This window comes from Miniopterus schreibersii, assembly GCF_964146895.1.
Source record: "Miniopterus schreibersii genome assembly, chromosome: 2".
NCBI lineage: Eukaryota > Metazoa > Chordata > Mammalia > Chiroptera > Miniopteridae > Miniopterus > Miniopterus schreibersii.
In genome coordinates this window covers 83,030,973-83,057,192 of record NC_138102.1, presented here as the reverse complement: position 1 = coordinate 83,057,192, position 26,220 = coordinate 83,030,973, and the positions used below count along the sequence as shown (strand labels likewise).

At 36.8% G+C, this 26,220-nt stretch overlaps 1 protein-coding gene across 2 annotated transcripts in view; it reads right to left on the bottom strand.

Moving 5' to 3' along the window:
- SACS (sacsin molecular chaperone) overlaps positions 1-15,854 on the bottom strand; it is an 82,423-nt gene extending 66,569 nt beyond the window's left edge. For both annotated transcript variants that reach the window (XM_081129373.1, XM_081129374.1), the window contains exon 1: positions 15,724-15,854. The gene's annotated coding sequence lies outside the window, so the exon portion shown is untranslated. The remainder of the gene's footprint in view (positions 1-15,723) is intronic.
- Between the last annotated feature and the right edge of the window lie 10,366 nt (positions 15,855-26,220).

Below are 26,220 nucleotides of genomic sequence, written 5' to 3'. Positions count from 1 at the left end.
GATGAAAAAATGTGTCTATCAGAAAGTCTTCATTTTCTAGTAATATTCTCAGTAAGCACTGTGTCTTGCCTGCAACAGTCTAACATTTTAAGAAATAAACTAGAAAAAAGCTGACAAAGTTTTTCAACAACGATAAACCGGAGGGGCACATGAGATTGAATTTTCTACCCATTCATACAAATATCATAATTATAAATACTCCATAATTTTCAAAGTGCTCTCTTAGACATTATCATATTTAACAGTTTTGAAGGAGACAGAATGAGAGAAGTAGAATTGCTAATGTGTTAAATAAACTTGGAAGGTAAGTAACTGTTTTTAAGTTCAATCAACTAGGAAGTGATGGGCTGGAAACTGGAAAACCAGCTCCTGACTTCTTATAAATGTTTCATTATGGACAAAATGAATGTAAAGATTAAATATAAGCTGTACTTATAACACTATAGCTTCTTGGATGTTCAACAAAACCCAGGAAAATAACTCAAAACTCACTGAAGACTCTTCCCTGAGAATCCTTATCCAGTAACTTGCTATAATAAAAATATTATGAGGTATCATGAATGAGACTCATTGAAACAAATCAATCTAAAATCTTTTTGTTACTTCATATAAAATATATATCATGAAATTTTGATTGCCATGTATCAAGAATTAAAGAAAGTATAGATTTAACATTAAAATTAAGAGTTAAAATTAAAGAATCATATTAGCAAGAGGATGGAAGCCTTTAATATGATAATGGATTTTAAAAATTGGACTCTTCAATTTATATGTTTAGATTAAGAGAGGTTTTGTATAATGTATAAGATTAGGATCCCTTTCTTCATCTGTAAAGCAAGGGGATTGAAATAAGTGTTCTGAATTCTGTGATTTTGTAATTCTAGACAAGTATATACTTTTTAACTCATCTACAGTTCTGAGGATAGGAATTAATACAAATATATCTCCTAAATAAAAAAGTTTTTGTCAACTAAAATGTCATTTAAAATATAACCTTAAAATCTGAATGTATTGTAGAACAGATGCAGGTTTTGTGTGAGTGTTTATGGTAAAATATGAGACTCCAAGGGAAATCTAGAATTACTTGTTCATGATGTTCTGTCTCTGTGGAAATGTTAGGGGGAAACAGAAGTACTGATCTAAGGTGGAACATTGCTTGTTCCTGCTCATCAGCCTCACTGAATGAGTTTTCATCCTTGATTCTGTAAAAGATAGTATCTTTTAAAATATATATTCTAAAATGTTAATTAGCTTTATGTCACCTGGCATGTTTGATAAAACTGCTGAACAAAATAGAACCCTGTGGCAAATTATTATAACTATCTTCCAGATGAGCAATGATACATTCATTACAAAAATGATCTTTGGATAGTTTTTCCTAAATAGCTCTTAGCCTTTATGAATGTACGATTAACAAGCACATTTATTTCTATAATTTTTTGATGACTTTCCCAATGAATTACTAAAGCCAAGATGCACTTTTTCTACTGACCTCCCCTGAGCTGCCAGTCTAGTAATTTTGTCAAATTCCCCTCATACCTGTGCTTGATGAGCACATTGCCATGTCCTTGTCTAACAGCTCTTGAACTCTTTCTTTCTAATAATCCAATCTTTCATTTTATATCACTTCTACAATTAACATCTAACTCACAATCTAGAATTCCAAAAATTATTATTTCTTTTTTAGACACTGGAATGTTGTACATGTTCATCTCCCCAGACCTATCTTATTTTCTGATTGTTCAGAAATTACCCACTGTGACTGAACAACTGTAGATGTCAATGAGATCACGCCTGTGGATGAGAGAAGACAGTGTGCTGTCCAGAACATCAGTTTCCCAAACTAGTCACTAATGATCACCTCTATGATTTTTATCATCTCTGAGGCACAACATAACCACTCTGGGGACCTTTGGCCTACTTGTGTATCACCTGCTTAATTTTTTACTTAATATTTTTTTCTTAAAATGACTCTCTACTTAAATAAATATATTATAAAAGGCAACTTTCCATCCTCATCATGAATGGAAACCCAGTACTGTGTGCTACAGATAGATGGTAAGTCTAAAAATAAATACTAAAATGAATACAAAAGGTATCTTACTAACTAAATTCTGCTTGGCTACAAATGTCCACAAAAAATACTAAGTCTTCTTCATTAAAAATGGGTATTAGTAACTATGCTGTACACCTGCAACTAATATAATATTGAATATCAACAGTAATTGAAAAAATTTTTTTCAGGTGGGGATTAGTAAATGTATGGGAACATTTAAAGCATTTAATCATTTCATTCAAAAAGAGGAAAGGCTGAAAATTAAGCATCCATTTCAAGAATTTATTTTTTTTAAAAGAGGTGCCAAGCTGGGCGTAGCTCAGCAGTTGAGCATCGACCTAGGATCCAGGATATCGTGGTTCGATTCCCGGTCAGGGCACATGCCCAGGTTGTGGGCTCAATCAATGACTCTCTTACCATTGATGTTTCTATCTCTCTCTCTCCCTCTCCCTTCCTTTCTCTGAAATGAATAAAGATATTTTTTTTTTAAAATTAAAATTAAAAAAGGTAATAAGGTAAACTCAAAGACTATACAAAAATAAAGATGATAGCAGAATTGATGAAATAGAAAACAAAGATACAATGGAAAATATCAACAAAAACAAAAGTTAATCTTTAAAAGAACAAATAAAATTGGCAAACTTATGGCAAGACTGATTCAAGGTAAAAGCAAAGAAGTCACACAAAGAAATTAATGTCAGAAATGAAAAATAGAATGCATCAAAAATTACAAGGGTAAGAGAATAAGAACTTGAAGGTAATGGATTTGAAAATTTTAAAAATTGATAAGTTCCTGAAAAAAATGTGAAATAACAAAACTAATTCAAGGAATGTCAGTGCTAATAAACATATTCAATCACTGATATTTAAAATCTCCCACAGATTAAACATTAGGCTAGGAGGTTTACTGATGAGTTATACCAAATATTCTATAAAACTGATAACTCTATCCTACAAATTCTATCAGAGAATATAAAAACAGAAAATACCCCCAAATAAATTCATGATAATATTTCCAAACCAGATTATCTAAACCAGATTGGCTAATCTCACTCATAAACATAAATACATATTAGCAAGTTGAAGAATCCAGCAATTTATAAAAAAAGATAATACCTGTTAACCAAATTGATTGGATTTATCAGAGATAAAATTTAATGTCTATTAATGGCACAAAAGGAAAGAAAATAAAATATTTTAGTAAACAAGAAGTAGATGGGAATTCCCTTTAAGGGCAAACTAAAGGCAAACCTCATGTTTAACATGATAGGGATACAGTACATTTCTGTCTCTATTTCTATTTAACTTTTTACTGGAGGTGCTAGGCAATACAAGACAGAAAAAGGAAGAGAGGAACAAGGAGTAGGGGAGGGAAGGTGAAACAAAACTGTCACTATTAACAACTGAAATATTTTAAAAATTCAGACAAATTAACAGAATTAATAATAGAGTTTACCAAGATTACTGATGTAAGTTCTATGGTATTTCTACATACCAGCATGTTTTTTAAAAATAAGTATTTCTAAATAATGTAGTATACAGATGATGTATTATAGAATTGCACCCTTGAAACCTATGTAATTTTATTAATAGATTTTTTAAAAAGTAAAAAGTCCCAGATAAAACTAGCTTTAATATTTTAAACCCAGTATATTTATAATATTATTTCAATATGTAATTAATGTTAAAAACTATTTATGAGAAAAAATGATAGCCATTTATATAGTAAGAAAAAATAAGTTACTTGGAATAATTATAACAAAAGAACTTTTATAAAGTTTTAGGAAACCTAGAAACTTTAACAAAAGACATCAAAAATGGAAATATGTACATGATGCTCAGGAAAGCTCAATATCTTTGAAAAGTCAACTCTCCTCAACTTGATCTTTTAATCTGGAGAAATTCCAATCAAGATCCCAACAACCAAGTAAATAAAAAAGCTCATTTAAAAAATAAAACTTGACAAGCTGATTCTAAATGTTATTATTTTTTAAAGAACAGAGTGACATGAATACAGAAAGACACTCTTTCAAAAGTGTAAGGGAAAAAACTAACTTTACTTACAAACCTTAATTAATACAATGTGATCATAACTACATTAGCGTGGCATTCGCACAGGAACACTCAAACAGATAAAAAAAAGCTTAGAAACAGGTCCATGCATTATTGGAAATTTAATTGGAAACACAATTAAGTTTCCAATAATTGGAAATATGACAGATGTATTTGTAGAGTTCAATGAGGAAAACCATGTCATACAAAAAAATATTACAAGTGGTTATACACACAGAAACAAAAATGTATCTGTACTTCACACTGTGCACAAATATCAACTCCAGATGATTAAGGGCAGAGTAAGAAAATAAAACCTTAAAGTTTTCAGAAAGATATATAACACAATATCTTTATGACCTTAAGGTAGAGAAGAATTTCTTAAGCAACAAATAGAAAGCACTAAACATAAAAGATGGTCACATTCAAACTACAATAAAATTAAGAACTTCTGTTCATCTAAGGCAAGCAAGATAAATGAGAATAAGATATTTGCTACACAGATCATTGACAAAGGTTATGTGCCCAGAATATAGAGAACTCTTGAAAATAAAAATAAAAACAACTAAAAGAAAAATGGACAAAAGACTCTAATTTATATATATTCTTTTGTATGCATAATATTTTCATTTAAAAATAATAAAAATTAAATTTGTACAATAAATTGTGTCTTGTACATAGGATAAAGTTAAAAACATGTTTCAAACATCTCTATTTGAAATAGTGTCTTTCTCCAGGTAGTCCCATGAGTACTTGGAATGTGTTCTGTAAGTATAAAACCATGCCAGATTTTGAAGATTTTGAAAAAAAAAAAAAAGAATGTAAAATGCCTCAGTTATAAGCTTTAAACTGATTACATGTTGAAATTATCACATTTTGGATATATTGAGTTAAATAAAGCCTATTATTAAAATTATGTTATCTATAAAAATGTCTTTACTATCTTTCATTTATTATAATAGCCATTAGTTAAGAATTACATACAGATGGAATAATAGAGTCTACGTAACAGGAAGATAGAAGAGAAGAGAAGGGAAATGGAGAAGAAACAGGGAGAGAAGAGACTGACATATTCACTGCATAGTCTCATTAATTTTCATGCCTACCTGAGTAGCACCTACTTCTTTGCTAAATATCAATCACCCTCTCACTGTTATCAGGGCATGTGTCTTATACCTTGTGAAACATTCCATGAAAACTTATTCCCCAAACATTCCAAAGTATTCCTTAATCTTCCAAAGATTCAAATGGTACTGGTAAACCGTTTTTAATCAATATGAAATTCTGCATATGGTATTTAAATAATAGTACCTTATATTCATGTCATCCTTTATAATTACATACATTGCCTCATGTGATTCTCAAGACAACTTTATAAAAGAGGTAGACCAGACAGTTTCCTTATTTTACAGGTTAAGAGACTGAAGCTCAAAGAGGTTAAAGGACATGCTCACGCTATAAGGGCATAGAGAAGGGTAAGAGGTGACAAAAGTTCCCAGGGTCAGTCTACGGGATGCCACAAAGATGTCAGTCTTTGTGAACTCCACCTCTTCAGTCACTGTGTAGAGGGAGACAGAGTGTGCATCCCATTGCAGGCCTCTTGAGGCATTATGCCATTGCAAGGTCATACCAAGAAAGTGGCACAGCTCCAACACTGGCTCTAGACCCCTCATTTTAATAAACCAGACCATTTTTCATATAATAGTATTGAAATATGTAAAACACATTAACATTCACAAAGCATTTACCATACATTACTTTATTTATTCTCATAATTACTGTGTGCTAATTCAAGATAAAAAATGTAGGCAAAAAAAATATTAAAATGTCTTATTTTATTCCCAATTTGTGATTTCTTACACACCTCCCCCCAAGAAATATTTCTTGGTGTGCCATAAACATTCTAAATATGCAAAGATTACCTCTGCTTATAATTAAATATCTATTTAGTTCTATTTCATTTTCTTTATTTTAAACCATAGAAATGATTTTTATTTCTTACTGATTATATGATTAACATTATATAGGATTTTTATACTTATATGTTTAATGTTTCCCTTGTATATAATCTTCATCTGATAATGCATCCATTTGGGGGGAGTTTACTTAAAAATTTTTTTTTAATTTTTCAACTGATATACTATTATATTAGTTCCACGTGTACAACAGAGAAATTAGACATTTATATAACTTATAAAGTGACCACCCTAAGTCTAGCACCCACCTAATCCCATACATAGTTATAATATTGACTATGCTGTACTTTACATCCCTATGACTGTTTACTGTGCCCATTTTTGAGTGCTTCAATGTATCACATGGGTACTTTTATAAATCCTTAAAAATGACACTGCATGAAAGATAAAAGCTAGTAGCCTTCTTTATCGACCTAATGTGATCAAATAAGATCACAATTTAAAAATAAGAAATGCGAGCATTCAAACTATCCATTACTAATAAATGTAAGACAGCTCCTGAATAAGACATTAAATTAATCATGATGTAATTAATCTGGCATTTTTTTCCCTGATTTCATGATAATTTTGTATTTATGTAGTACATTAACATAACCAAAATCATTGGTATATCCTAAATTTTATATACAATTGATATGTTACTGACGGTAAAATTAAAATGCAGTACAGTAAGATTTTGTAGAGACATGGTATTTTTAATTTGCTAAAGTGATTTCCTAGATATCATTACAGCCTGGTGACTTGGTAGGAAATTGTTAATTCCATTTTACAGATAAGAAAATTGGTATCCAGAAAAGTCAGGCAACATCCCACACTGGGACTTAAGCACAGGTCCTCTGACTCCCACCTCCGACCTTGTTTCCCTGCTATGAGTTCCCACAGTTTAGGCATTTACATATTGCTTCTTTCTCTTCCATGTCTTCGCCAAGGGGATAGAAAGCTCTCCCCCCACCCTATCATTTTGAGGGTAGTTTGGCATTGTGGAGACCACAACTTGAGAATCACGTAAGCTCTCCGTGGCCAATGTTCCTCATCTATGAAACAGGGCTAACCTGCAGATCTTCATAAAGACCAACTTGAACCATGTCTAAAAGGACTTAGTAAACTACAGACACTTTTTGCAAATACTGGAGGCACTCTTTTTACTCATGTAATATTCTTGAACACATGCAGTGACATGAAATGTGTTCATGATAGTCTCCACCCATGAACTCATGTCTTCCTCATATGCATCGTGGACCGAAACAATGGATGCTCTGTAATTGCCGTTAGGGAATGGGGCTTGGACAGCCATTCTCACCAGCTATGAACTCCATTCATTTGGCTTGGAAACCTGAAGCAGCTGCCCATGGCTAATAGAAGCACAGTATGTCCATTCAGTGACCTCTTTGCTTTCTCAGTGAAAATATTCTATTTTGGCAACCTGGACTTTTCCCATAGTCGAATTTGGCACTATATATAATCTCATTTAAGGACTAGGAACAAAACATGCCAGCTTCACTTACTCAGTGAAGTGAACATTTCTTTGCATTACCCTACTTGAAACAGGCTTACATCATAACCACTATATAAGTAACTGGTGATGTTCCCGTAACCCAAGGCCATCCACTGGTAGAGGCCAGCAGGGAGAAGAGTGTGGGAAGAAGAAGGAGTTTCTAAGGGGAAGAAAATGGACCCCACCAGGGAGAAGGGGGACACAGCAAACTCCCCAGGAACTAGTACACAGGCACTTAGCTGTCACCCAAGAGAATGAAAAGAAAGATGTTTCGTGCAGGGATGAGATAAAAATATAATCATGATCTATCCCTAGTACTTGATCCTCTTCAAGATGTCCTTGGTGTCATGTCACAAGGATGGAAGGTATAGCATAGGGAATATAGTCAATAATATTATAATAACTATGTATGGTGTCATATGGGTACTAGACTTATCAGGGTGATCACTTCATAAGTTAAATAAATGTCTAATCTCTATATGATGTCCTTGCTTTTTGTTTAAGGGTGTCCGTCAAATTTCAGAACTACATCCTTTCTGCATAGACGTAGAACTAGAAAACCGCCTCCTCGTGGGACAGGGGAGGAAGGAGCCCACGTTCTGGAGGAAGCAAGGACATCTTGTATGACCGCTTGCGCTTTCACTATTCTTAGTGCCACAGTGTTCATAGGCACACCCTTTGCAGCTTTATTTGTCACAATAGCTTTAATTTCCCTAGAACAAGCCTTTAGCCCATTTATAACAAAGATTACAGCCAGAACTGCCGTTATCAATCTCCTGAGAATGGGATACATATTCATCTGAATGTGGGAATTAAAAACCAGTGTTACTTTTTATCATGTTTGACCTAACAAGTTCATATATTGCTAAATCCTCTGTGAAGTAGTGAAAATTTACCCTTGAATGTCCCTAACATTACAAAAACAAGAAGCCAAATACAGACATACTTCTGGCCCACAGAAAGCCTTCACTGGAATCACCCTCAGAATAATCGTCTTGCCCTCCAGAAAAACATGAGTCAGCAAGGACTTTAAACAGCATCTTTGCAAAATGGAGAAGTTAGATTAATTCACCCTATAAATCAATAGGCAAAAAGGTAAGAGGCAGCAAGAATTATGGATGTCAATGACAGAACTGAATTGGCACTATCTGTTGTAGAAAAGGTCATGGTCACTGAAGTCACTATTTGACTTCAAATATACATACCTGTAACTGCATGTGTACATAAATGCACTTTAGAAAGCACCAAGGTGAAGCTAAAGGGGTGTGTGTGTGTAATTAAATATTTCTGTGTAAAATGTATAAGGGAAAAAATGTTGTATTTAAAATTTAATTTAAAAAATAAACTGACAAATGAAATAGACCCAGAGACATTGAAGCATGCAACAGACAGACATATATGGGGGGGGGGGGCAGGAAGAGATTAACCAAAGAACTTATATGCATATATGCATAGCCCATTGGACACAGACGACAGTGCAGTGAAAACCTGGGGAGGAGCAGGAGTGGGGTAGAGGGGGTCAGTGGGGGAAAAAAAGGGACATCTGTAATATTTTCAACAACAAAGATAAAATTTTTTAAAATGTATAACTTATTCCCTCAGTGTTCCAAATGGCTTTTATGTTATTCAGATATTCCTGGTCTACTAAACTTCCTCAAGGATGTCTTATTCATCTTTGACTCTGTTACTTGGTCATATCTAGGGCCATGGATGTAGAAAGTATTCAATAAATAGTGAGTAATTTAGTCACTTTGACCAATTTCCAGGTAATAAAAATACACATATACTTTTATAGCATATATTGAATTGACTTGATCTAGCCTCAGCTTGCAGTCTGTAAACCAGCAGAGCTAATTGTGGGAGGCAGGGGCTTGGAGGCAGCTAGGACTGGAAAAGAAACTTCTCAGTCTTAGGTTTACCTTCAAAGATAAAATTTGTTGTTGTTTTCTTTTTAATTTAAAATCTTTTTTTTTTACTTTTAAAATTTATTTTATTGTTGAGAGTTTTACAGATGTTCCCTATCCCCCCTTTACCCCCCTTACCCATCTCCCACTCCACCCTAGGTCTCCACCTGTCTATTGTCTATGTCCATGGGCTGTGCATATATGCTTATAAATTCTTTGGTTAATCCCTTCCAGCCCTCTTCCTGCCTTCCCTCTGAGATCTGTCAGTCTGTTTCATGCTTCCATGTCTGTGGTCCTATCTTGTTTGTCAATTTATTTTGTTCTTTAGATTCCACATAAGAGTGAGATCATGAGATACTTGTCTTTCTCTGACTGGCTTATTTTGCTTAGCGTAATATTCTCCACATCCATCCATGCTGTCCCAAAGGGTAAGAGATCCTTCTTTTTTACAGCTGTAAAGTATTCCATGGTATAAATGTACCACAGCTTTTCTATCCACTCATCTACTGATGGGCACTTGGGCTGCTTCCAGATCTTAGCTATTGTAAACTGTGCTGCTATGAACATAGGGGTGCATAAGTTCTTTCTGATTTGTGTTTCAAGTTTCTTAGGATATATTCCTACAAGTGGGATCACTGGGTCAAATGGCAGTTCCATATTTAATTTATTGAGGAACCTCCATACTGTTTTCCATAGTGGCTGCAGCACTCTGCATTCCCACACCCAAGGATATGCTCATTGATCTTTCAGAGAGAGAGAGAAACATCAATGTGAGAGAGAACATCGATCAGTTGTCTTACCTACAACCTAGGTATGTGCCCTGACCAGGAATCGAACCTGCAACCTTTTAGTACCTGGGACAATGTTCCAACCAACTAAGCTACACTGGTCAGGGCCAAAGATAAAATTTTATGTAAAAATAATATACTATGGGGGAAAATTGTATGATATGTCAATTATATCCCAATACATCTTTTTAAAAATAGTACATTAAAATAGATTATATGATTAAATTATATCTCATTTGATATTATCAGACTAATATTATCTTATGGCCTTTTGAAAGGAAAAAGAATATTCTTTCACTCACTTAAAAAAACAACATTTCTTTATTTGCGAAACCATACCCAGAGGTTTTGCTTACCTCTCCTCTGATCTCTGACATGGAAATTGTTAACACATTATCAGTCCCATTTAAGAAGGAGGAAACTGAGGTTCCAAGGGATGAAGCATCAAAGCTAGTATGATAGAGAATACAGAGCCAGTTTTCAAAACCAAGTTTATCTGATTCCAAAAGGATATATTTAAAATCTTGGGTATTTTTTTTCCCCCATTAAGTAGCAGGGCCTCCGGGACATGTGAAGGTAAGTTGGACTTACTATGTTTTTCAGGATTAGAATTTCTTAGTATAGTGACTTAGCTTTAAATATAATAAACAAAAACATCAATAAATAAAAATAGTGAGGTATTTGGCATATCATGGAAAACTGATAAAGATTGGATGCAATTCATGTTTTAAGCTTAAAAGTCCAACAAATTAATATCCTTAAGCTAAAAAACTATTATTTAATTCATTAATTAAGGTTCTATTTATATAGAGTTGTCAGATTTAACAAATAAAAATATACCTAGTGAAGTTTTAATTTCAAATAAATAACAAATAACTTTTTTGGTAAATGTATGTTTTACGTAGTATTTCCTGTATTTTATCTGATAATCCTATTAGGACTTTTTTTTCTCCCCTAAATGGTTAAATGTATCATTGCATTAAAAACAAGGAGAAAGGCTAAATGTATACCACTAGGTAAAACTGTGCACAAATTTCAGATACTTAGAAATTCAAATACATACCCTAGCACTTAGTACTTTAATGAAATGAGGTCTATGATGTTTAAATGATCATCCATAATGATATTAGAGTGGCCTTGGCTTATTTTAAAATGTAGTTTCAGAATGTGTGAAAAGGTTATGTGAGCTGCCAAGCATATATTTTCTGGACTAGACAACAGACTCATGGTCTAATCTAGAACAAAATATTTAAAACCAATGTTTGTCTGGATATAAAATTGCTTGTAAGTAGAACAGATTTCTCCTTACAAAACCAAGAGCATGAGAGGGGACACTGGTGTGGGGAGCAGAGCTCAGAGCTTGTAAGCGGAGGACTCACCAATGTTCAGCAAGAAAAGCAGACTCAGATATCATCTACTCAACCCCCTCTTTTTACAAATAAATAATTAGGGTTCTACTGTCTCTCAGTCTTAAATTTTATAATCTGCTAAATGGGGTTGCCAGCTTCAAACAGCTATTGTGATAAAGAAAATAGACAACATATGTGAAAGTATATTTTTTGATCAAATAATTGTTATAATGTAAGTATAGCTCAAAGAGAAGTATATGAATTGTGTACCCAGGATTGGAAGGAAATTTAAAGATTTCTACTCCATACCTCTTTCCCTAGGCATGAGGTTAAATGACTTTTCAATTAGCACAAAGAAAAGCGAAGGCAAACCTAAGCCACTCCCTTGGATTCCCAATCCAGGGTTTCCTCCAGCTTCATGACATTCCCTCTTAGGCTTTACAGTTCCATCCTAGACTTTTAAATCTGACATAGTTTGATATATGTAGAGTTTAAGGAAAGAGAAGGTAGCAAGGAGAAAAGAGAAAGGCATATAAAACAGAAACTAAATTAGTAACAGTGGTACCCTAGTAATGAACTTGGTTATTAATTAACTGAAAAGGAGCAGAGGGGAGGCCAAATTTTATAGGCATGTCATTTGTGCAGCTTTGCCAGGAAGCTGCAGTTTAAGCCTCCTCATGTCAGGGGCAGAGATGTTGATCATGCTCTGTTGACCATGATTGTTAGCTATAGTTATAAGAAATATTAATCATGTTCTGTTAACTGATTATTCTGTTCTAATTAGTAAAAACACTTTCTAAACTGGCTGGGAGTTATATGCCCTGGGATATGGGAATTACCCTTGGAATGCGGTCCATTCTCCTTTTCTTGAGAACTGCCTATCATCGTGAAAAGATTAAGAACCTTGTTCCTGAAACAATGGAATCCCGGAGGCACCTGCCCTGTGTGACCCCAGCCCACCTTGGCTACTTCCCCTGCCTGTAATTCCTACTTTCCCATGTAATCTTTGTCCTTCTATCCAATATAAGCAGCTGGCTTATGGGGGGAGAAGGGGGCCTGCAGAACAGATTTTCATGGATGACCATTACTGCTCCCCCATATTGCTGGCAATATTGGAATAAATGTTCAGATACAATGCAACTCTGTCTCTGCTTAATTGGCTCAAGTGGTGACAGGCAGCCTGGACCCACTGTTGTTGGTTTCACTCAGGTCCATTCCCCATAGATTGATGGGGGAAGGGATTGGACAGGGTGGAAAATAGACACATGCCCAGTAAAGTTTGGGTGACATAGGGAAGGTACTTGTCTGTCAGTCACACCTGGGAACAAGCTCACTGGCCAGAGTAGGTATGGTCACTGCACACACAGGAAGATTTAAAATACATAAGCTCCTAAACAAAGGAGTTACCTCTCTTAGTTTTACTCTTGCTTACTTGCACCTGACTCCTAGCTTGTGTGGCTCTCATGCTCCTGGATTTGCTGAAGGCAATTTGGACCCCACCCACAATGGACCAATATACTGCAAGTAGCCTAAAGCTATACCAGACCCTGCTCCACTCCACCATGGAATGGAAACTTTGGATGCTGGCTTTGCTTCTAGCTCTGCTGAATCCCTAGCTGCACCTCTTCCAGGACTGGAATAACAGACATGGGACATCGCAAACACAGGGATGTAATTCCACGCAAATAAAGATTTCTACCACATCTCATCTTCCTGTGGGGGCCTCTGGAAATGCTTGTTCCAGTGGCTTCTCAAGAACCCCACTCCCACTAGCAACGGAGAAAGACCATCCATGCATTTCTCCAATAACAACAGGATTGGCAATACAAAGAGCAAATTACCACCCAAGTTGTCCAAAATCACAATACCAATGGGAATGGTTCTGACTTCCAATTTGGCACCTTTGTATCAATCACATTTAGCCATCCTCATAAACTTACAGCCAGATGGTCAATAGCATCATCCCACTGCTGTCATCATAAAGGATTTCATAGGAGCTCTACAAGGGGAGTTGGCCTTCCCTCCTTTGAGAGAAGGCTGCTATGGCAATAAGGAAATAGCAGCATTACTTTTATAGGTAAGAGATCTTTAGAAGTATTGAATATATTTTTTGTACTTGGTCAGAGCTAATTATTTGGTTAAAAGATCATTTCAAAATTCAGCCCGGCCGGGCATGGCTCACCGGTAGAGCGTCAACCTAGGATCCAGGCGATCAGGGTTCAATTCCTGGTCAGGGCACATGCCCCGGTTGCAGGCTCGATCAGTGACTCTCTCATCATTGATGTTTCTATCTCTCTCTCTCCCTCTCCCCTCCTCTCTCTGAAATCAATAAAGATATATTTTTTTAAAAAAATTAAAAATAAAATTAAAATCAAAATTCACTCCTTTAGGGAAGTGGTATGAGGAAACCACATTAGCCTGCTTCCCTATGATGGGTGGATAGGAAGATGAGTGACTAAATGGGAAAATGACAAAACACTTGCTAAATGGGCCTCATTGTGCCAAGTACGTGCTAGGTACTTGGCCTTAACATGCATCACCTCATTCCAACCACATGACAATTGTGTGAACAATGACTGCTATCATATCTGACATAGGAAGGAATGGAGGCTTATAGGAGTTAAGTGAATTTTCAGTGCCTGAAGAGTTAGGATATGGCAGAGCTGAGGTTGGAACCTAAGGCTTCTGAGAGAAGATCCAGCATAAGGTAATAATACACAAGATGCTTCTGATGTAAGCTAACCCTCATCTTTAAAAGCTCTACTTGGGCTTTTCTTCCTATTAGATGAAGAATAGAAAACACTATATTAATCATGGAAGAGATCTTACAAACCAAGTTAGGTACAAAGAAAATATGGGAATCTGGAATATTTAGCTAGGGTTTATTTGAAAGGGAGACTGAAGGAGCTTTGACCTAGAGAGAAAAGGAGGAAATTGGCCAGCCCAAAAGCCAAGAAGGGTAAAGAAAGGATAAAAGGAGAAGCCACAGAGGAAAAAGGAAAAGGAATTGGATGTCATTGGCCCATGGCATGAAGTAAGACTTCCAGGCAAGATTAGAAAGCTGGTTAGTCATAAGTAAAACCATTGGGACATAATAACCATGCATTAACCTAGTATGTATCTGGTTATCAAATGGGTAGCTTAACAAAATAATGTAGAAAATTTACTTTTCATAATTTACTTTTCATGTGACAAATAAGATGGGATTAATTGTTAATTACTTTTATCTGCATTGGTAGAGAAATAAAGAACTCCCCTTCAATATAACTTCCAGGCAGCTGTGCTGGGGAACCACAAGGAATTAACCTGCTTTCCACCTTTAAACAGATCAGGCTTTCGTTCCATAGAAAGGATAAAATTAAAGCCAATCGACGTGTTAGAAACAAATCTAGCATTCTTCACTGACATGTCAACTTTGTTTTAAGGGGAAAAAAACGCAGGAGATTTTCATTTTAAACACTAGAATACTCTTTCTAATAATAGACTAATCACTTAGAATAAAATTAAATAAGTAAAATACTTTTAGCTAAAAGCAGGATTTTCAAATATTATTACATAAGATAAATATAACATATGGAATCATTTAAGGGCATGCGGTTTAAAGTAAGAACAATTACTATAAATTAAAATATAAGCTACTTTGAGAATCCACTTTCTTATTCCACAGGACTCTTGACCCCACAGTCCGTATTACTGTAGTAGACTGACCCACAGTGAGAAAACAGGGCAACGCAGAGTGGAAATTAAAATGACAAAGCTGGGCTGCCTGAGCACCTTGACCCCTGTGGATCTCTAGTAACACTTTGGCTGGCGCCTCACCCACAAACCCGCAGCCTGCCTGCCCGAACTGCAAATTTTGCAAAGGACCCATTACTCACAGCTTCACAATATGTTAAAGAAGATTCTCTATCCTTTAACAAAGGTGAGGATCTTAGGAAAGTGGTCAAAGGTCTCCACAAACAACTGCAGTGACTGACCGACCTGGTTCCAGCCCAACTCACACAGGACCAAATGACCAATCAAACTGTGGAGCCCGCTTATTTCTATAAGCTTCTTCATTTTCCCTTCTCCTTTGTTATCTAGCTAGATTCTCAAATACTTACTGATAGCTGTCAGCACCCTTTTGTTTTCCTCCGCGACATCAGCAGGCCCAGTGTGGCTGCACCGCAGGGCTTTGGGTCCAGGCTGCCTGGATGCGACGCCGATGCCGCAGTCAGCAGCCCCTCCTACTCTTAAAGAGATAGAACTACCCTCAACCTTGCATTTCAACAATGCTGCAAAATGCAGTATGGTTGCTCAGGCTGATGCTATAAAATAACTAAGTGCATTTTCTATTATCTTCATATTGCAAAGGTTAATTTTTGCAGGACTAACAAAAGACTGGCTCTATGTAACCTTAGACAAGTCACTTATGGGTCTCATTTACCTCATGGAAAATAAAGAGTTGTAACCAGGCAATGTCCAGTCTGGAAATCCTATAATTTACCAAAACTAAATTCAAAAACAGCTACACACTCACTGTTAAAAGACAGTAACATTGTTTGCATTACAAAGTGTATTTGGACTTGAGTATGAGGTTCCAAAAGTTTAAAAAAGGCATTCACTCAAAATGCTTTGTAAACTGTGAAATGCTTTGCAGTTATAAAGTGTTCTAAGTTGCCATTGATATTTCCAATTTCATAATAAAAAATAGTGTAACAATAAATCAAATAGAACTCTATTTTCTTATTTCCTACAAATGGGGGTGTGAAATACCAAGAGAGCCTATTTTTGTAAACAGCCTTCCCCCATTCCCCTTGCATGCTTATATTCCTCATGAGAGTCTGTAGAGCTGCCTACCTCATGAATAGAAACCTAGAATTGAGGCTTATCTAGAACTACCAGAACACTGAAGCTCCCAGTTGCTTTACTTCTGAGAAAAATACCTAATTCAGCTCAGCAAACTCTAGAACTGAAAAAGCTAAACTGATGTTTTCTGGGGAAGATGAAAGCAGGCCCCAGGTGTCATCATTCACTTGAGAAGCAGTCACCTGTCTCTCCGTGGTATGGCCCTACCAGACACCAAATCTAATGCTGTTTCCTTCCCATTCTTGACTCACAGATTCAGATATACATATAACTCACCAAGAGTTAGTAGGACAGTGCCTTGTTCTAACAAAATTGCTATATAATAAGTTTTTATCAGAAAGAAATAGTGTTTTGTGGAGCCATTTTGTATGATTCTCATAATGGTGTTGTGTGGGCCCTTGGTGGCATGCACCTATGGAAGTGAGCCTGTCTCTTCCAGAAGCCACCTTAATTCTAACAGCACCATTAAGTTATCATCAAATTAATTGAGGACTGGCACTCAGCTAGGTCCCAGGGACTGAAAAAGTAATCTTTAGTTTCTTGTTCACGTAGCATAGTATCCACTCATAACTTTGAACTACCAGAGCCCTATAGTGGCAAAAGTTCTCAATTATAAGAACTTATAATTTCTCCCACCTTCCTAGAAAAGTTGGTCCGTAAGAAGGTCATTTTGTTTTGATGAGTTTAGGGGTGTTGAGATGCAAGTAGCAGAAGCCCAGGGAAGAATTAGATCATGCTGTTTAGGAGAGTAGACCAAGCTAGAAAAATCTCCAGGAGCAAGAAACCCTGAGGAGAGTGGAACCTATGCAGCTGAGAGACATTGAGGAGATTGGAAAGGGTCAGGGGGAGGAGAGAGAAGAGCTGAAGTGTTTCCATGATGAGTGAAAATTTGGGGAAACAGATTTACAAAGTGAATTTTTCAGAAGTCATGCTGTGGGTTGTGCAGTGTAATTCTGTCTTCAGTATCGTCAGCAAAAGAAAACCTTCAATAAAAAAATTCTTGTTTCTCCTCTGGACTTTTGTAGCTAGGTTTAAGAGCCTTCGGAATGTGACACAGTGCTGAGTCACAGTCAGCTCTGGTAGCAAGAAGACATATTTGAGTGACAAAGAAACTATTGCAGATGAATGTGGAGCTCTGCTAACTGGGCCAGAGACCTTCTAGGTGTAGTCCACTCTGTGGTGTGGTCTCCTCTCATGATTCCTGCTCCATGCCCTCTAACTTCTCATTTCTCTGTGTCAGTTTTGCTACCATCCAGAGGCAAGCTTTCTTTACCCTAGGCCTGGATGACTACAACTGCTTCTTTGCTGTCTCTTAAATACATCCTTCAAACCACTTTCTGCTTCTTTGTGGCCCTACGTATAGACAAGAAGATGGGTCATGGGTATAGCCTTCCATTTACATCCACATGGTGCAACCAGTTATATGGAGCCCCATGGTCTTGTACTGTCACTCATTTGGTAATGTTTTCCAATTAAATGACAAAACTTAGATTTTTTTTCTTAAGGCAATTATCATTTTATATTAATTAGAAAGGCAACATGTGCTTATTTTAGAAAATACAAGAAATGAAACCTATAATCCTACCATCTGAAATAACTATAACTGCTCCTTGTCTTTTTATAAACATAATATATATAATTTTATACATATATATATTTGTTTTGTATTGATTTTCCTAATTAGCATTATACTGAGATATTTCCTCTTTCATTCTTTGAGAACATACTTTTTAATACCTACATGATAACCTTTCTTACAGTTACATAATAACTTATTCCACCAATTCCCTATTGTTCAGCTTTTAGGTTCATATAAATTGTTTTCAGAAAGGTTATATCTTTTTACCTACCTACTCCCACTACAGAAAATTAAAATATAGGTTATGCAGAAATAGCCTAGTAATGTAGAGTTTAAAATTTCAATTCCTTCAAGAATATTGCACATAATATGCCTTTTTACTGTCATAATAATTTGCACATGTTTATATGTGGCTTTACACCCATTTTGGAGGTGGTTTCATGTGCACCATAAGCCCTTGATCCTTGCCATTGTCCAGATTCATTAGCACACTCAATAAACCATATGAATTCAGTTAAATTTCTGGTACTATTTATGATATATTAATGTTGTTATCAAAAGATTTAGACTTTGTTCTAAAAGTGTTAAGAAGCCAATGGCTTCTGGATAATTAGTGAATCACGAATCTTCCATTTTCTGGTCAAAGATTAACTGTTGATGTACACAGCTTAGAGGTCAACAAATTTTTATATTACCTGAAGCTGACCCTAGAAAATGGTGTAAGAAAGTATTATCTAGTGCCACCCTTGCCCAGACTTAGCCAGAAGGATAAGTCTTTGCCACTTATTTAGGGCTTTTAAAGAGCTAGCACCACCAACCCTCTGGCTTCTTCTCTTAGATGACTCCCAGCTGTTGCTCTCATTATGACCCAGTCTTCCTTTCCAGCCCTACTTCTATTCCGTTGTGGCCCAGAGACCACATGACCTTCACGGTCTTCTTCCATAAAGTTGTATGAGTGTTAGATTTTTATCAGTTCAGAAATACAGTTGTTCAGCCTGAGAGATGTCAGTTCAATCTGAGCATCCACTCATAGTTCTGGAGTCTTAGCTTTAATATCTTTGTCACAGATTCTGTTAAGTCACTTGTGTGTAATGTCAGTACTCTCTTAATCTCAATAACTGCTTTTGGCAGTTTAATAAGGCAGACATGAATTCAACCTTTATAAACCAGTAAATGTCTAGGCAAGTTGCCTATGCTTACTGACCTTCAGTTTCTTCATCTATAAAATGGCCTGTTACCTTCCAATATGGGAGTACACAGTGCTTGGCACATAATAGGTGTTCAAATTATAGAGGTTATTATTAGTTTTGTATGTTATTTTTCCTGATTTAGGGAACTCTCTCAATTTAAGAAGTATAGTTTTAGAGTTGGGAATAAAACACTTGCCCTTAAAACCTCATTGCAAGACTTTCAGGAAATCCCCAGTTACATTTAATAGTAGCAGAAAAAATGATCTCATGACGTGTCCTAGGAAGGACGCATAAACCCTGAAGTTCTTGAAATATGAAAGGCATCAGGTAACAACTAACAGAACATGACCTCATAAACATTGTGGCTCCTTAATATGACTGGGCTGGCACAGTAAAGGCACCAGCCATGTTGCAGATTTCCTTTAAATTCCCCACAGCTTCTAGCCCATGCGGGGCATGTAGAAGGTGGATGGCCAATGTTAGCTGAACAGAAGGGTCTTGGGAAAGAGCTCACTTCTTCTTCAGGCCAATTTTGTTCTCATGCCTCACTCTATATAGGGGACCAGAATATGCCACCCTAAAACATGCCACTTTGCCACATGGATTATTTTGAGCTGAAAACAATTGAGTGTTTCACAGTAGACACAAAAAAGCTTTTTGTCATCCTCTTAATTACCAGCGAGGACTCTGCACTCTTACCAGTGCAAAGGAATCTACATAGGAAACCTTGCTAAAACAACCCCAGCTCCCATTATTTTCCCCATATATTTACCTTCCCACGGCTTGCCACCCTAAAAGCCTAAATCCCCTTTCCTTTGTCTTGTCACATCTCTACAAACTTAGGGTTCTTTGTTAAGATTCCATATAAGCCCCAAGTGCTAACCACCCCTTTGAGATACTACTCATTATTTGGTGTGTATCCACACATTATTAAAATTTGTATGCTTTTCACTTGTTAATCTTTTTTTGTCAGTTTAATTTCCACCCATCTGCAGAACCTAGGAAGGTAGAGGAAAAAGGATTTTTCCCCTCCCCTACAGTTACACTTGCCATTGGTTCCTTGAGAAGTCAGTCCCTAGAGCTCGGCTCTGACTTAATGTTTCCTGCAGTTTTCTAGTACTGTGATGTTCCAGAATAACTGAGCCTTCTGAGCCATACTCTCATAGGCAGATAGACAAAGACCATCACTACAGTTTCCTTGTAAGTAGCTTTCTGTACAAAGCCAAAGTCGTGGTCCTTTTGTCCTTGCTTCACAATATAACAATAATACAATGAAGAATTGCAGACTTAGTTCACCTTAATTACAATGTACCCAATTCTGCCACATGATGCAGTGTGGGCAAAATTATAATCAACTTTTAAGGTAATGCATGAAGCCACCCTAATCACTTAAAAAAAACAAAAGCACACCATTTTACAAGATCATCAACTCACTAAAAAAGGAATACTATTGTCAATAACCCTACTAAGTTCCCTGAGGCCACAAAACAAAACAGAATTTATACAGCTAGGGGTTGTCTCAAATGAGCCTCCCAGCTCCCACATTTAAAAGGAAAAATTTGAAAAAATAGTTTACTTAAAATCTATAAAAATCAACCATAATTATATTAGTCAGTGAAACTATTGGTATTTTAGGGACTTACCTAAAGTCCCTAAAATTGGTATTTTAGGGTATTTAACTTATTCCAGGTTATTTCCTAGAAATGTGTGTGCAATCAACAATGATTTGTTTATTTACTGCTGTCTTCTATGTGTAAGGCCTCATACCACATGCTGCAGGAAACCAACAGCAGCAGCTCTGTCATGTGGAGCTTCCATTCCAGTGGGGTGATAACTTTTTACAAATAAACATATTTGCCAAGTAAAATAAATGTTTTGAAGAAAATTAAGCAGTGTAAGAAGATAGAAATGGCATTGGGGAAGTCGTATTTTAGACAGAAATGTTCAACCAAAAATTCTTTACTGGACACTTAACATATGCAAAGGTTATCAAATACAGAATTTTAGAACTAGAGCTACAATTCTTAATTTAATGACATTAAAGTTAATATAATCAAAGAAAAAAATCAAATACAAAGACAACCACTCAATATTTTAATATATTTCTTTCTTTAATTCTCAAAATGTTAGTTTATTTTTTATTACACAAGGATCATATAATTGCATTTTTCTTAGAAATAATTCAAGTACCACAACTAAAATAAACCTTCCTTTATGACCAACACATCCCCCATTTCTCATTTCAGAATAAGTAGCCATTATCATACATGTCTCCTTCTGGAGTAAATCTAGATCTTTTTAATAATGCATATTCATACAAACATAGCAAAATATTGTATTGAATCTTCCAAAGATCATAAATTATGTTTTCCATCTTGCAGCTTGCTTTTTTCACCTAATAATCTCTCAGTTTAACTCTTCCTTTCTTGATGAGTAGTAAGATGATTTCCAGTTTGCTTTTTTTTTGTTCATGTGACTAGTTTCCTCAGGCAGGTGATATGGAATGGAATTGTTGGATCATAGGATTTAAACCTTAATATATATTGTCTAATTACTCTATCCATTTAAAGTAATTGTATTGGTTTAATATTCCATCAAAAATGTATCCTCTGCAAAATTAGAGTTACAATATACTTTTTTAGGACTGCATTTTCCCCCCACATAACAAAACACTGTGAACATTTTTCTATGTATATGTGTCCTTTTAAAAGACAATTTTCAATGGAGGCATATTATACCATCTCTTTTGTATTGTAATGTATTTTTAAAATCACCTTCCCTACTCTTGCACATTTCAGTTATATACAGTTGTAGTTATAATCTTCATATGCATTTAGGATAATTTCTATATGCTATATTTTTTGACGTGAATACTGGACCAAAGAGGATGGACATTTTTAAAGCATTTTACACAAGAGTTGCCAAATTGCCCTCCAGAAAGGCTTTACCAGTTGATATTCCCACCAGCAGGTGTAAAAATGAATACATTCATTTTTAAATGAGTATTCCAGGTGTTCCTCAGGATGTACAAGGTATGAGGGAGTCATGACAGGCTTTATGAAGGTACAAATCCCTTCTTTGGAAGGGGCTCTGCACCACAATGTGAGGCAATATGATAAAAGGGGTAAGAGAATGTGCCACCTGTGGTCCAGCCCTGACCTCCCATTTACCACTGTGGGTCCTGGAGACAAGACTGTTCTCTTCATACTTCAGCTTCCTCAAATATAAACACCCTATTGAGCGTTTGTGTGGAATAAATAAGCCTACATGCATAAAGTTTTTTGCACAGTACTTGACTCAGCACTCCCATAAATATTAACAGGAAAATATTATGTCATTGCTGTTTTCTACGGTGTTCAATGTCAGCAGCATAAATTTCAATGTTCATTTATCCAACTTGTTTATTGAATAACTTCCTGTGAATCAGACACTGGGATAAGTAATGTAGGCAGTATCCTCACCCATGTGGCAAATTATTTAGGTAAACTGCCTGCTAGAAGAAGCACTGTCTCTCGTGAACAGCGGGGACTCTATGTGCACATGTGTTTGCCCTTTTGCCTTTGTTCTTGGGAAATTCAAAGCAAAATTTAATGCTCAGTTACAATAATACTAATACTGATTCAGTATATTGATTTCTCTCTCTTCTGATACTTTTTTTATTTTCCATTTTACTATCATTGGCCTTACTTTGGGTAGGTTTTATATAGATATATAATCATAAAGTTTTATTTACGCACTTGTACATTCTAAGTTATGAGTAAGGAGCCTTATCCTTTAAAGAAATATAGAGGCTTTAGAAAAAGGGTAAAAGCAGAAAGTATAACAAAGCACAAACTATAAAGAATACTAAATAAGAGGAGACAGGGTAATTTTTGTGAGGTGTATCTATGTAAGTTTGGGGATAACCAAAAAAGGGGATAAAAGTGGTTTGAAACTCTTTGACTTTTGGTTTCTTGGGTACCTGAGTAAATAAATGAAGGAAGTTGATTTTAATAAAAACTGCGAACTATTATTTATTTTGCATTCCAGGCACTATATGTTGGTTAATCTAATGCTTTTTGTTGTTGTTGTTGATTTTGAGAGAGATAGAGAGAAAGGTATTTTGTTGTTTCACTTATTTATACATTCATTGGTTGATTCTTTATGTGCCCTGGCCAGAGATCAAGCCCACAACCTTGGCATATCAGGACGATACTCTAACCAACTGAACTACCCAGCCAGGTCTCTAATGCTTTTCTTAATCTTCACACAAGTAGTCCTTCAGGGTAGGTATTATTCCCCCATTACGGGAAGATGCCCATGTCCAGAGTGATTCATTCCCAGGTCTCTGTGATTGATTCCCTCCTTCTCAGTAGGGAGCAAGCACAGTGGGATCTCTTTTCACACATCCTTTATCCCAGGCTGTGTGAGAAAAACCAACAAAGGTAGGGCTCTCTTCGAGAGGACTAAAGCTGACTAATCCTCTTGTTGGTTTAAAAGAGTGGGATATGTGATACCTATTTATGAAGAATATGGATGGAGAAACGTAGATATATCAGAATAAGGTAACGTGAGACATAAAAATGTACACACTGTGATCCATAAAACCTGCAGCTCGAAAGTATTCTAAATAATTTAACATAAGACTCTATAAACATATTTTTTTATGATTATCTATATTCACTGCAGCTTAAATGAACATAGGGTAAATTATGAAATAGTATAGTCACAAATAAAAAATAAAAAGAGAGACTAAGACCAGCTACATAATTTGCAGGTCTTAGTGTCAAATAAAATGTTGGGCATCATGTTAAAAATTATTAAGGGTTAGAAAGAAAAAGGCAAGGGGGAAATAAGATGGCAGTGTAGGTAACAGCTATACCCGCCATCTCCCACAACCACATCAAAACTACAACTAAAATACAGAACAACCATCACTCAGAACCTCCTGAAATCTGACTGAACAGAAGCCCTTCAACCAGGGAACTGAAAAAGCATCAAGACCGGTAGGAGGGGCAGAGACGGGGGTGGATTGGGGCTGGATCACAGAGACGCTGTCGCAGAGCCACACCCGGTGCCGTCTTTTAAACCCAGGAGGGACATCTCAGTGGTGGAGGTTTCCCGGAGGAGAGAGGGGTCCCAGCCCACAGCAGGCCCCCCAGCCCAGGGCTCCAGGGCAGGGAAGAGAAGTCCCCAAACTTTGGGCTGTGAAAACCAGTGGGAACTGTTATTGAGGGTCCTTGGAGGCTGTGGGAGCCCCAGACAGCTCCTCTTAAAGGGCCAGCGCACAGGCTCACTCTGAGCTCAAGCCCTGGGCTATAGCTTGAAAGAAACCTGGGACAGTTGGGGAGGTACTAACCTGCCTGAAATTAGGACGAGAGGTGGAGGTGCAGCTTTCTCTCAGACAGAAGAGCTGGCAGAGGTCATTGCTCCTTTGGTGAGCCTTCCTTGCACAGAGCTGGCAGGAAGGCGCTATATTTGAACTCCATCACCTGACTCACACCTTTGGCCCCACCGTGGTGATTCCCTGAGACCCCACCCCTCCCTACCTGCAAGCTCATCCAAGCCATTTCCAGTGGCTTTTCTATGCAACTTGCCTCTCAAGCCTTATGTTTAGGACTTTTCTAAAATCTCTCATACAAGCAGCAGTGTGTTCCATAAGTGGCCCTAAGTCTGGCACTAGTGGCAGCTTGCAGTGGTTCATAGCTTGGCCTCTCCTGGACAACCCCAAGCCCAGCACAAGTAGCAGCCAACTACAGTTTGCTCTGGAGCTCATGCTGGGTGGCCCTGGGCAAGGTACTGGCAGAGGCTGACTTTGCACCTACAGAGAGGTCCCAGAGACAGTGCATCTGGTGGTCAGACTCGACCATACTGGATTACAACCCTACCTCATCCACGAGCGACACTCAATGGGCGCACTTAGTGAACACCAAAGCTCCAGTGAAGTAAATCCTGCTCCATGGGGGTGTCTCCAGCACAGCAACTCTTTGGCTGTAGTTGCAGCTGGTTATCACAGCCAATTGGCTTGGGTGTCAATTCCTTCCAGTGACACCAACAGCAACCAAGGCTCAACTACAACAGGTCAGAGCACACAGTGCACACAGGGGAGCACCTAGAAGGCCCAGCTCAGGTGACTGGGGAGGCTGAGCCATTGGACCCTATAGGACACCTACTACACAAAGCCACTCTACAATTCCAGGAGACATAGCAGCTCTACCTAATACATAGAAACAAACACCTGGAAGCAGCCAAAATGTGAAGGCAAAGAAACATGTCACAAAGGAAAGAATAGAAGAAATCTCTAGAAGAGGAACTAAATGAAATAGAACCAAGCAAGCTAACAGATACAGGGTTCAGAACTTTGTTTATAAGGATGCTCACCCATATTAGTAAGAGTATTAGGAAAACAACTGAGACCCTCGATGACATAATAAAGTACCAATTTGAAATGAAGGCTACACAAACTGAAATGAAGAATAATTTACAGGGAATCCACAATAGAGTAGAGGACACTGAGAATCAAATCAGCAATTTGGAGCATGAGGAAACAAAAAACACCCAACCAGAAGAGCAAAAAGAAAAAAGAATCCAGAAATATGAAGATAGTATTAGGAGCCTCAGGGACAACTTCAAGAGGCCCAACATTTGAATTATTGGGGTGCCAGAAGAAGAAGAAAGAGAGCAAGGAATTGAAAACCTATTTGAAAAAATAATGACAGAAAACTTTCCCTACCTGGGGAAAGAAATAGACTTACAAGTCCAGGAAGCACAGAGAGTCCCAAACAAGAGGAACCCAAAGAGGCCCACAGCAAGACACATCATAATTAAAATGCCAAAGGTTAAAGACAAAGAGAGTATCTTAAAAGCAGCAAGAGAAAAGCAATTAGTTACCTATAGGGGAGCACCCATACGATTGTCAGCTGATTTCTCAACAGAAACCTTGCAGGCCAGAAAGGAGTGGCAAGAAATATTCAAAGTTATGAAAAACAAGGAACTATAACTAA